The sequence below is a fragment of the Chiloscyllium plagiosum genome, chromosome 12 (genome assembly GCF_004010195.1).
Source record: "Chiloscyllium plagiosum isolate BGI_BamShark_2017 chromosome 12, ASM401019v2, whole genome shotgun sequence".
In the NCBI taxonomy this organism is placed as follows: domain Eukaryota; kingdom Metazoa; phylum Chordata; class Chondrichthyes; order Orectolobiformes; family Hemiscylliidae; genus Chiloscyllium; species Chiloscyllium plagiosum.
In genome coordinates, this window is record NC_057721.1 from 19,822,953 (window position 1) to 19,836,504 (window position 13,552).

General features: G+C 42.3%; 1 long non-coding RNA gene across 1 annotated transcript; it reads right to left on the reverse strand.

Annotated features, from left to right (window-relative positions):
* Positions 1 to 397: 397 nt before the first annotated feature.
* Positions 398 to 7,558, reverse strand: LOC122555542. Its single transcript, XR_006313293.1, has 3 exons — positions 7,515 to 7,558; positions 2,097 to 2,245; positions 398 to 701 (listed from the first exon to the last, which is right to left on the reverse strand). It is a non-coding gene; the product is annotated as an uncharacterized LOC122555542 (long non-coding RNA).
* Positions 7,559 to 13,552: the final 5,994 nt, after the last annotated feature.

Here is a 13,552-nt window from a genome sequence, read left to right on the forward strand (position 1 = left end):
GGTGGCAAACAGTAAGGACAGAGTTGCCCTGCGAATCCTCAACATTAACTCTGGACCTCGTGAAGTCTCATGGCATCAGGTCAAACTTCGGCAAGGAAACCTCCTATTGATTATCACGTGCTATTTTCCCTTGACTGAAGAATCAATAATCGTCCATGCTGAACAACATTTTGAGGAAACGCTGAACGTGATAAGGATGCAGAATGTACTCTGGGTGGAGGATTCAACTGCAACCAGCAAGAGTAGCTTGGCGGCAGCACTACTGATCGGGCTGGTCATGTCCCTAAGGACATAGCTGCTAGACTGGATTTGCAGCAGGTGGGGAGGTAACCAGCAAGAGGGAAAAAATACACTGGATCTCAACCTCACAAAAGTAATAGAAACTTTAATTCAGACTATAAACATCTACAAATGAACAACAAATTTACTAAATTTTGAATGGCAAATTGTCATTGCCAAAACGAAGATCTTTCAGTAGAATATTGGAGCAGAAGTCATTCAAACTGAACTTTGTAGTTTCCTACATGGGGCCAGGAAGAGCAGATATTTGCCATTTGAAGATTGATGTCTTCTCTGCCTTTCTCTCCACACTGTATTGCATTCCCAACCATGAGATGCCCTCAGAATCCCTAACCACACATTAACTTCAGTCAGAAGATATTGACATCAGATCTTCTGCTGGTTGGCAGCAACTTCCCATTCTGTAAGAAAATCGAATGGTTAAATGTTAAATCAGGTCCAGCGAGCAATTAAAATCCCCATGACCTCATTCTGCTGTGGCCGGAAATGAACTGACTCCCACATTCCCACACTGGAAAGTAACCTGGAGTTCTTCAAACTCCCTGGTTAGTTTAGATGTGTAGTCACAGGAAACAGGAGTAGGAAAATATGATTCAGAGTCAGTACATGGATTTAGGACAAAAGTCTGGAGGATAAACACTAACAGGAACGAGATAGATCTGTTCTTGGCTTTATAAATTGCATGGTTCCATCATGGCTTCAAAATTACATTGGGTTCCAATATACCTACAACACATCAGGTCCCATCTGCCTTTGATGGATATTAAGTTAAGATGAGACTATTTTGAGGAAAAACAGGGTTGTTAACCCAGTGTCCTGACAGTATTTATCCCTCACTCAACACCACTGTAAACAAATTATCAAACAATTAATTATCATTGTTGCTTCAGGGTTTACTGTGTGCAAACTGATTACTGCAGTACATTTATTGTGAAGCACTTTGGATTCTCTTGAGGTCATGAAGAATTAGAACCTTTCATGACCTCAAAACAATCCAAAGTGCTTCACAACAAATGTATTGCCTTTCCCACTTGGGGTGTTCTTACACTATCGCTCTGGGTGATCTGCAGAGACAGATCAATCAGTGAGTTTACATGCTTGGTCACTGGACCAGAGACTGCCTGGGATCCCTCAGTCTGGAAAGCAATTCCCCAGCCTGCTGAGATCTTCCACACTTGAAGGGATGGTGAAATTCCATTTGGTAAACAAAAGGTATTTCTATAATTTAAGTTAGCAGCTGTGGTAGAATTGCTGCTATAGCACCCACATACCAATGAAAACACAGACATTTTAGCACAAACCGTGTGGTGATAACTTAATTGTGAGAATTTTAAAAGTCACTATGCATCTCTGGACTGGTGTTGTCTTTTTGCATTAGTCTTTTTAAATCTTAAAGACTCCTGCTTTTCTTTAAAATGGAAAGACTTAACTAAGATAAATTGAATTGAATCAAATTGAATTGAATTGAATTACTTTTATTGTCACGTACTCAAATGAGTCCCATGATTTGTTTATATGTCACCACGTACAGCACCATCTCAGGTACAAGATACAGGTACAGAGGTACAGACTCTTCAGTACAGGTCCTTAGTGGGAAACAAAATAGAAAAATAAAGAAATAAAAAGTCCGACTTTACAGATCAAAGAAGTAAATTAGAAAATAGAGAAATAAAAATTTCAGAACATCAGTCCTTCCAACCCAGTCCAAACTGGCACCTGGCCTCCAGTCTGCACTAGGACATGACTCCACACCTACCGGCCTTCACCTTGAGGCTGGGAGATGGCTGTGAAATCACCTTGAGACTGGAAGTCCACACTCGTGTCATCCTGTGCTGAAAGACTGCCATGCCGGGCCATCAAGAGACCATCACGCTAGGCCAGGAGACCTCCACCAAAGTAGCACCAAACCTCAGAGCGTTTATAAGGGCTTATCAGAACAGTAAGTCTGTTAAAGAATAGGAGTTATAAAATGGTGCTTTTAGAATAGGAGCCTCTGCTGAAGACTAGAAAACAAAAAGGGAACTATCTTAGATACTGACACATAAAAGAAAGAGCTTACAATTATACAGTGTGTTTCACAACTTCAGCAAATTCCAAACAAAATCACAGAATCCCTATCCCTAGTGCAGATAGAGGACATTTGGCCCATCAAGTCTGCACTAACCCTTTGAAGAGCATCCCACCCAGACCCAGCCCCCTCACCCTATGCCAGTAACTCCACATTTCCTATGGCTAATTCACCAAACCTGTGCATCCCCTGGATTTAGATTAGATTATATGTGGCAATTTAGCATGGCCAATCCATCTAACCTGCACATCATTGGACAAGAGTACCCAGAGGAAACTCACACAGACATGGAGAGAATGTGCAAACTCCATGCAGACAGTCACCTCAGGGTGGAGTCAAACCTAGGTCCCTGATGCTATGAGGCAGCAGTGCTAACCACTGAGTCACTGTACCATCTCATCACATGAATTATTTTTAAAGTAGGCAGCAGTTTGAAATATATCAGCCGAGAAACTAGCTATTGCTAACCAACAACTTTACAAAATGGGAAACGAACCACAAAAATAGACTGAAAATAGAAAACAATGAAAATACTCAGAAATTGCTGGGAAAGCTCACCAGGTCTGGCAGCAGCTTTGGAGAGAAATCAAAGTGAACATTTCAGGTCCAGTTAACCTTACTCAGAACAACTGGTAGCTAGGAAAATGGTGTTTTTTATTCAGAAGATAGGGTCAGGGATGGAGTTAAGGAGTAAATGATAGATGTAGATAAAGCCCAAAGAGAGAGAAGAACATTTGGACTGACAAAGGAGTGGATAACAGTCAGCCTAGGAGAATGGATGGCTGCTAATGGGGACTGTTAGTGGCTAACAATGGATTGTGTGTAATAGCAGACCATGTAATAACAAGGCCTGCTGTGTGGGGTAAGGATGTGGGAGAAGGTGCCCCAAGCCCCAAAATTGTTGAACTCGATATTGAATCCAGAAGGCTGTGGAGTTCCCAGGCAGAAAATGAGGTGCTGTTCATCCAGCTTGTGCTGAGTTTCGCTGGAGCACTGCAGCAAGCCTGAGACAGAGATATTGGTCAGGGAACAGGGAGGTGTGCTGAAGTGGCAGGCAACTGGAAGCTCAGGGTCTTTGCTTATGGACAGAATGTAGATGTTATGCAACGTTGTCACCCAGACTATGCTTTGTTTCCCCAATATAGAGGAGACCACATTGTGAGCAGCGAATGCAGTGGTATGATTGTGTGAAGTGTAGGTAAAGTGCTGCTTCACCTGGAAGATGTGTTTGGGCCCTCGGATACTGAGGAGGGAGGAGGTAAATGGGCAAATGTTGCTCCTTAGGCGGTTTTAGGGCAAGGTGCTGTTGGGCTATGGGGGGTATTGGAAGTGAAAATGGAGTGGACCACGATGTCCCAGAAGGAATGGTCCCTGTGAAAGGCTGATAAGGAAGGGGAGGGAATATGTATCTGGGTGGTGGCATCCCTCTGGAGGTGGCTGAAATAGTGGCTAATGATCCTCTGGATGTGGATGTTGGTGGAAGGGTAGGGAAGGACAAAGGGATGTTGTGGGAGGGAAGACAGGGGGTGAGGGCCGATGTGCATGAAATGGGTTGGACCCGGCTGAGGGCCCTGTCAAAAAAGATGCTGGGGTGTCCTCGGTGGAGGAAGAAGGTGACGATTTCAGAGGCTCTCTTATCAAATTTGGCATCATTGGAACAGATGCGATGGAGACGGAGGAACAGGGAGAATGGAATGGAGCCTTCACAGGAAGCAGAGTGAGAGGATGTGTAGTCCAGGTGACTGTGGGAGTTGGTGGGTTTATAGTGGATATTGGTGGCCAGCCTATCCCCAGAAACGGAAACAGAGATGTTGAGGAAGGGAAGGGAGGACTCGGAGCTGGACCTGGTGAAGGTGAGAACAGGATGGAAACAAAATTGATAACATTTTCCAATTACGAATGAGAGAGGAAGCAGCATTATTGATATTATCAATGTATTGGAGAAAGGGTTGTGGGAAGGCACCAGAATAGAACTGGATCAAGGAATATTCCACGTACTCCCATGAAGAGGCAGGCACAACTAGGGCCCATGTGGGTACCCATGGCGACCCCTCTGACCTGAAGGAAGTGAAAGGAGTTATAATAGAAGTTGTTCAAAGTGAGGATGGCTCGGCCAGGTGGAGGAGGATGGTGGTAGGTGGGAACAATTCAGACCTTTATTGCAGGTAGTGAAAATACTCAGCAGGCTTGGAAGTATCTGTGGAGAAAGAAGCAAAGTTAATGTTTCTTGTTGATAATGAGACTATGGCTGAAAATAGACCTAGTGGCATATGAAGTTCGACGGAGTATTTCTTGCTTTGAGCAATTGTTTAAAATGGACAATATTAGATCAGTGCCCATATCATATATCTTTTCTGAGTATTTTTAATTAACAATGGTTAAAAGTTATGGGGACTGGGCTGGAAAGTGGAATTAAGGCTGAGATGATCAGTCATGATCGTATCAAATGGTAGAGCAGCTTGAGGCGCTGAATTGACTACTCCGGGTCTTAGTTTTTCTAATGCATGCATTGATTTTGCAATAATTTAGTATTTAAGAACAAAAGAACTGGGCAGAGAAAGTTTTTACATCAAGGATTCAGGTAAGATTCAAATGAAGTCTTCAGTTATGAACAAGGCTTTTGAGGCTGGAGTTGTGGGTTTTAGCACTGAAAAGGTTAGGGAGAGATTTGATTAAATTATAAAGGTTTTGTTAGAGGACTTGGGGAGAACGTGTTTTGAGTAGTTAGCAGTTCAATAACCAGAGAGCACACATGACCAAATATTGACAAGAAAACCAAGGAGGCGATGGGAAGAACATAGAGTCACTGAGGCGTATAGCACGGAAACAGACCCTTCGGTCCAACTCGTCCATGCCGACCAGATATCCCACCTGCCAGCACCTGGCACATATCCCTCCAAACCCTTCCTATTCATATACCCATCCAGATGCCTTTTAAATGTTGCAAGTGTACCAGCCTCCACCACTTCCTCTGGCAGCTCATTCCATACATGTACCACCCTCTGCATGAAAAAGTTGCCCCTTAGGTCTCTTTTATATCTTTCCCCTCTCACCCTAAACCTATGCCTCAAGTTTTGGACACCCCACCCCAGAGAAAAAAACACCCTATTCATGCCCCTCATGATTTTGTAAACGTCTATAAGGTCACCCCTCAGCCTCCGATGCTCCAGGGAAAACAGCCCCGGGCCTATTCAACCTGTCTGTATAGCTCAAACTCTCCAACCCTAGCAAAATCTCTGTACCCTTTCAAGTTTCATAACATCTTTCCGATAGAAAGGAGACCAGAATTACACACAATATTCCAACAGTGGCCTAACCAATGTCCTGTACAGCCGCAACATGACCTCCCAACTCCTGTACTCAATACTCTGACCAATAAAGGAAAGCATACCAAATGCCTTCTTCACTATCCTATCTACTTGCGACTCCACCTTCAAGGAGCTATGAACCTGCACTCCAAGGTCTCTTTGTTCAGCAACACTCCTTCGGACCTTACCATTAAGTGTAAAAGTCCTGCCCTAATTCGCCTTTCCAGAATGTAGCACCTCACATTTATCTAAATTAAACTCCATCTGCCACTCTTTGGCCCATTGACCCATCTGACCAAAATCCTGTTGTAATCTGAGATAACCTTCTTCGCTGTCCACAACACCTCCAATGTTTGTGTCAAGTGCAAACTTACTAACTGTACCTCTTATGCTCACATCCAAATCATTTATATAAACGATGAAAAGTGGTGGACCCAGCACTGATCATTGTGGTCACAGGCCTCCAGTCTGAATAACAACCCTCCACCACCACCCTCTGTCTTCTCCTTTGATCAGGTCCTGGGGGTTTATCCACTTTTATCTTAAGTATACTCCTACTGCCTTTATACTCTTCTAAGGATTCACTAGATTTATCCTGTCTATACCTGACGTATGCTTCCTTCTTTTTCTTAACCAAAACCTCAATTTCTTTAGTCATCTTTGTATTTAAAGAGTTGTTGGCTCAGGTTTTGCTCCAACAGGATATCTAACAGCGTCTGCTATGAATGCGGCTTCCCCTTGCATGTTTAGCTTTTAATGTTTTAGGTATGCCAAGTTGCTGACAGCACAAGCAAGTAACTTCACAGTGAAGGAAACAACAGACCTGTGTACCCTCTTAACCAATCAGATTACTGAGATGTAAAAGTTAACAATGAAAATACTGAGAAGCAAGTGTAAAATAGAGAGAGAGAATTCAATATCAAATCAAATCAAAGATGTCCTCCTATTACTATTGTAGATATTTTTCATTGATTTGTTCTGATGTGTCATGAGTCAGCTTTGGACCAGGTCTGTTTTAAACCCAGGCCTTCAAGCTCAGAATCAGGGACACATGAAACTTCCCATGGAAACATCAATAATATAGTTAAGTGTTAATTGTTGCTAATAAACTTTCGACTAGAGGAAACATACTCTCAGTATCCAGCCTAACACCTCTCCTCAGCATTTTATACTTTTGAATAAGTGCACCTGTCAACCTATTAAAGTCTAATGGATATAGACCCAATCTTTCAATTTTTCTCCATATCAAAACCCCAGAAATGAATTCAATAACATTCTCTGATCAGCGTCTAATCTAATTATGCCCTTGTCAAATAAGGAACTCAGAATTGTACAGAGGGCTCCAGATGACAACTTGCTGGAGTTCTCATGAGGTGCAATAAAGGTCCCTTCTTGTATATTCCATTCATCTTGCAATAAATGCCAATAATTCATTATCTTAATCACTTGCTGCATCTGCATACTAACTTTTTGATATTCATGTACCAGTTCACCCAGATCCCTCTCTATCACTGTGTTCTGCAATTCTGTCTCCATTTTAAAAATATACTGCTTTTTTATTCTTTCTGCAAAAGTGGGAAAGTGCACATTTTCTCCTATGATACATCCATCTGACGATTGTTTGTCTCCTCGAGTAATCTACATATATCCTTTTGTTGATTATGTCCTCTTGATGAATTGCCTTTCTACCATCTTCATGCCATTGGCAAACTTAAGCTGCATACGTTCAATCCCTCATTAAAGTAATTGATATACCAATATTCAACTTTCCATCATTTGACTTTAATGACTGAGAATTACATGAACTAAAAAATGGTTTTAAAATGGATGTTTCTTACCTAAAATGGCTGTTTTGATCATCTGACAAGCCCAGGCACCTGACATGGAATCTATGAAAACAACCACATCTGAATTACCATTTAAATCAAAAAGCATTTAAAATCATCATCAGGCATTAAGGAAGATGCATCGCTTGTTTTACTCAGATTTGGATGATAAATACATATTGTTATGATCCCAGCTGATGGTAATATTGAACTGGTCAGATCCCACTGTGAGATCTGGCTTGATAACTCTCATGGTTTATTCTTTGCAATTTGGCAAACATGGTATATTCACTTGAGGCTACCAATATATTTTAACAAAAGAACATAGGTTTAGTCAACAAATTGTAAAAAAGTTATGTGTAACATAATTTAGAAAAACCTATACATAAACAGCAAGACTCAAATATGCTACACTTTACTCAACAATATCTTTCACAGACCATCAACCTCAAGGAAATATCTTTACTTAAAGATTTCTTACTCAATTGACTTTCCATATATTGACCAGATGTGATTCTGTCTGTCTCTTCCACAGACACATAAGCACAAACCAACTCATTGACTCTTCCTGTCCTCCCCCTTAAATGAATGGAAAAAAAACTTAATTTTTTTTTCCAGCTCTGATGGTCTATAGACTTCTTTATACCTATCACAACCTGAAAACCTCAAACAATTAAACTGTTACAGCCCGAAGACCTCTATAAAACTTTCTGCTGGGATGATTTCTCTTCTGAACTCAACCTGCTAGCAGCCTTTATTACTTCTTTCTGAAGATTACAAACCTCAAATTTGTAAACATTCAGTTTCAAAGGCTTGCTTTCTTGAAAAGACTGCCTTTACTGTTCCAAAAGATTTGCTGATATTTTCCTTTTTTAAAAAAAGTAAACTTCGCAGGATTTAAAACTAACATTCAAATTTCTAATCTAAGTTCCCCAAGAAATCAAAACTTCATTGCAACACGTTGAGAAATAGAAGGTTGACCACACCTGTACAACTTGGAGTGAAACAATGACACTGAAACTGCAAGGTACCAGTGACCCTCTGCTCAAACCCAAAGAATAACATTTCATCTTTTGCTAGGGGACTGTGCAGTCTTTAGGACTCAACATGGAATTCAATAACTTTAGAGTCAGATTCTTTCCTTCCATTTTTTTAATCTAACCCCACACCCTAGTCTGGTGATGACATAAATTGCTTTCAGCACAGCCAACCCATTCCCTCCTACTTTCAGCTCTCATTATCGTATTCATGTTCCCTTCTGTCCTGGCTTACTATCAATAATCCCACTGTCTTCTATCCCCTTCATCTTTCTCTCTCTCTCTCTCTCTCTGGGCTCCATCTCCATTTATCCTCTCACCTACTCCACCACCTCACCTAAACCCTAACTCCTGACCATCCTCACACAGGTACCTCATTTTTTAGCTGTTATCAGTTCTGTCACTGGACTCAAAATGTTAAGAGTCATCAAGCCATTCAGCATGAAAACAGATCCTTTGATCCAACTCGTCCATGCTGACTAGACATCCCAATTTGATCTAGTCCCATTTGCCTACATTTGACCTATATTCCTCTAAACCTTTCCTGTTTACGTAACTATTCAGTGCCTTTTAAATGTTGTGATTGTACTAGCCTCCACACTCCCACTGACAGCTCATTCCATATATGCATCATCCTCAGAGCGAGAAACTTACCCCTCAGGTCCTTTGTATGTCTTTTCCCTCTCACCTTAAACCTATGCCCTCTCATATGGACCCCCGCAACTAAACTGGTCTCTCATGGCTGCATTTGGCCCATATCCCTCCAAACCTTTCCTAATCATGTACCCATCCAATATACTTTAAATGTTGTAACTGTACCTGCATCTACCATTTACTCTGGCAGTTCATTCCAGATATGAACCACCTTCTTTATGAAAAAGTTGCCACTCAGATTCCTTTTAAATATTTCTCCTCTCACCTTAAAAATTTGCCCCCTAGTTTTGAACTACCTCCCTTAAGAAAGTGACCCTTGCTATTTACCTTATGTGTGTCCCTCATGATTTTATAAACTTCTACAAGGTCACTGCTCAACCTCCTTAATGCCTGTGAAAAAAGGTCTCTGCCTATCTTGCCTCACCTTATAACTCAAACCCTCCAGTCTCGGCAACATCTGATAAATCCTTTCAGAACCCTCTCCAGTTGAATAATATCCTTCCTATAGCAAGATGATCAGAACTGTACACAGTACTCCAATGTCCTGCACACCCTTAACATGACGTCCTAACTTCGATACTCCATGGTCTGAGCAACAAAGGCAAATGTTCTTTATCACCCTGCCTACCTGTGACGCAACTTTTGAGGAGCAATGTACCTGCACCCCTCGGTCTCTCTGCTCAAAAACACTACCCAAGGCACCACCATTAACTGTAAGTCCTGCCCTTATTTGTTTTACCAAAATGCAACATCTCACATTTAACCAAATTAAACTCCATCTGCCGCTTCTCAGCCCACTGGCCCAACTGATCATGATCCCTTTGTAATCTTGAATAACCTTCTTCATTGTTCACTATACCACCAATTTTGGTGTCACCTGCAGACTTACGGACCATGCCTCCTAAATACTTATCTAAATCACTTATATAAATGACAAACAACAGCGAACCCAGTATCAATCCCTGCGGAACACTGCTGGTCACAGGCCTCTAGTCCAAAGCACAACCCTCCACCACCACCCTCTATCTCCTGTTGTCAAGCCTATTTATATTCAATTGACAAGCTCTCCCTGGATCCCATGTGATCTAACTTTACTAATCAGTCTACCATGCAGAACCTTGCCAAAGGCTTTACTAACGTCCACGTAAACAACATTGACCACTCTGCCCTCATCAATCATCTTGGTCACATGCTCAAAAAACTCAATCAAGTTTGTGAGACATGGTTTCCCATGCACAGAGCCATGCTGTCTAACACTAATCAGTCCCAACCTCTCCAAATGGATGTGAATCCTATCTCTCAGAGTCCCCTTCAACAACTTACCCACCACTGATGTCAAACTCACCAGTTCCCAAGCTTCTCCTTACAGCCTTTCTTAAATAATGGCACAAGATTAGCCACCCTGCAGTCCTCCGGAACCACACTCATGGCTATAGATGATACGAATATTTCTGCTAGGGGCCCCACTATTTCTTTCCTAACTTCCCACAACATCCCGGGATAAACTTGATCAGGTCCCAGAGAATTATCCACTTTTATGTTTTTTAAGACAGCCAGCACTTCCTCATCTGTAATGTAGACTGTTTTCAAGACATCAATATTTATTTCCCTGAGATCCCTAGCCTCCATGTCTTTCTTCACAGTTAAAACTCTACATTCTCCCCACAGATGCTGCCAGATGAGCTGAGTTCTGCCAGCAATATCTGTTTTCATGTTGACAACTGAAACTAAAACTGGAAGTGGAAATAAACAGCACACTTGAAGCAACAGCAGAAAGAGAAAGACGCATGGGCTTATAACAGCAAGGATAAGTGCTTTCCTCCTCAATCTCTCTCAATCTCAGAAACCAGTGTCAGTGCAAAAGCAACTCAGAAAAACAACCATTCACAGTGAAATCGAGGCAATCTGCAAGGAAAGGAGTTAGAGGTATACTTGAAGAGAATGAAATGGCTGGTCAATGGGTGAAAAGCCAGAAGAATGGGTCTACATTGATAGCTCATTCAGCACAGACACTATGGGCTGAGTGGCCACCTTCTGTACTGTAAAACTCGATCATTAGTGCTGATTAGAAAACATGCACCAATGTTCAGCTGTTTTGATTGAGAATAAATGTTTCCTACATCAACACACAAAAAAACCAGGTCCGATTAAATAAAATCTGCAAAAAGGTTTCTGCCCCTCCAAGTCCTCCTGTATACAACAGCTTATTCTTTATGCTCATGCAAGTTGGATGGGCAGAACACACAATGTAATTCTGTTGTAAAACAGGAAATTACATAAAGAGACATTTAAATCTACTTTCATATGATAATGATACTTATTTTTGAATTTCAGAAGACTTCTCCCAGTGCCAAGTCAATAAGCAGCAGTATAAGTGCTAGACACGTCTACCTGCATCAATCTGACCAATCCCACTGAGGTTATCGCTGCAACAGAGACAACAATAAAAGTGATATGAGGATCTTCTGACTCATCAACTCCCCAAAAGAAAGATTCTTTTTCCAAAAGAAAACAATGATCTCCAAAAAAAACAAAGAAACAAATACGTCCCGGCCCCATTTTTAAAAAAAACTGAGACACCATTAAGCTGATGTCACCTTAAACTTAAACTGAGAGTTTCTGGATCTTTTGGTATTAGGAATGGCGAACTATTGCTTGCATCTCAGCAGCTGCACTGTGGGAGGTGTGATTTTACAGCTGAGATGTGAAACTGAGAACCATCTGTCTGTTCAGGTGGACGTATGAGAGTCCACAGGACTATTTCAGATTGAGCGGTGGAGTTTACGCTGGTGGTTGCTGAGCAATATTTGCCTCTTATTCCATACCACTTTAACTGATTATCGGGTTCATCTAATATTGCCGTTTACAGGACAGTATGGTGCACAAATTAGCTGCACTGTTTTGCCGTGCTACAACAATAACTGCATTTGAAAAATGCTCCACTTGCTGCAACAGTTAAGAACTTTTGAGGCTGTGAAGTATAAATGGAAATTTTCAACCAACCACGACAAAAGTCATTCCCTGCAGTATGGTTGGGATTGTTGATGGAGTGGGGAGCTGGCTCTCATAATCGCTTAAAATAATCCTCCTGCCCCACCCCACTTTCAAGGCCCCTTTACCGGTGTATGCCCTCTACAATTTGTCTTCATTTGTTTGCTTTCTGGTCTGCCTCCGCTGGAACACGCATACAGTCTTTTCCTGTTGCAGAGGGTCAGCAATTCAAAACAATGCAGCCAGGCCTCACAAATCACATCGAGCAGTGAATGCCTGCCTTTTGACACATTTCATTTGTTTTGCAGCAGATTCCCTGCCCACAGTCCCGTGGCCTGGTTTTCTCCGGAGAGGCCAGGCATATCCCCATGCCCCACCTGAGGGCAGAATGATACTGTCCCTGACCTCCATGCTAAAGTGGAAGACTTGGCAACGCTGATTAATCTTATGCCTAGAGGTTTCAGCACATGACTGACCGACCTACATGATCAACTATCTTCATAACCCCATCTCCAACACTTCTGTAATGAAGAACCGCAGACATTTTAAACTGTAATTCCAAAATGTGTTTTTGCTTAAAGGGTTAACACAACCAGAAATTGGATGCAGATATAGTTAAGTAGCTGTCTGAGACAGAAAGAAGGAGAAGACCCATGAAATTTCACCCCTCAGATGCAAAGGGAATGCAGAAACTGCTCCTGCTGCAGGCGATGGGGGTCGAAGTCACTGAGGACCTCAAGGAGGTGAAGGGCCAGCAAGCCTCACTCTTTGCCTCGGAGGCCTCCAAGATAATCTTCCGGTCCAGGGTCTGCTCGGTGGAGCAGGACGAAATGTGCTCACGTTTCTTCTTCCAGAAGGTGCACAAAGAGAGCTCTGTGCTCAGCAGCCTGAAGGAAGAAGATGGCTCAATAACGTCATCTCAGGCTGACATCATGAGGATCAGCAAAACCTTCTATGCCAGTCTGAATGATGCAAAGAGCGGCGCGGCCTCCCAGTCGTTCCTGTCCTCTATCACGGAGGTCTTAGACGACAGAACACGGGAGAGGCTGGACCAACCGCTATCTCTGGATGAGCTGACCAAGGCCCTTGAATCCTTCGAAAAGAATAAAACTCCCGGAAGCGACGGCTTACAGTACGAGCTCTATTTTGCTCTATGGGACTTGATTGGCCAGGATCTGCTGGAGGTGTATGTCAGTATGCTTCGGGCAGGTACCATGAGTGAATCCATGAGGAAAGGCATCATCACCCTCATCTACAAGCGGAAGGGGGAGAGGTAGGAACTCAGAAATTGGAGACCAATCTCACTATTGAATGTAGACTACAAAATTCTGTCAAAGGTTATTGCCAACCGGGTCAGGTCTGCTCTGG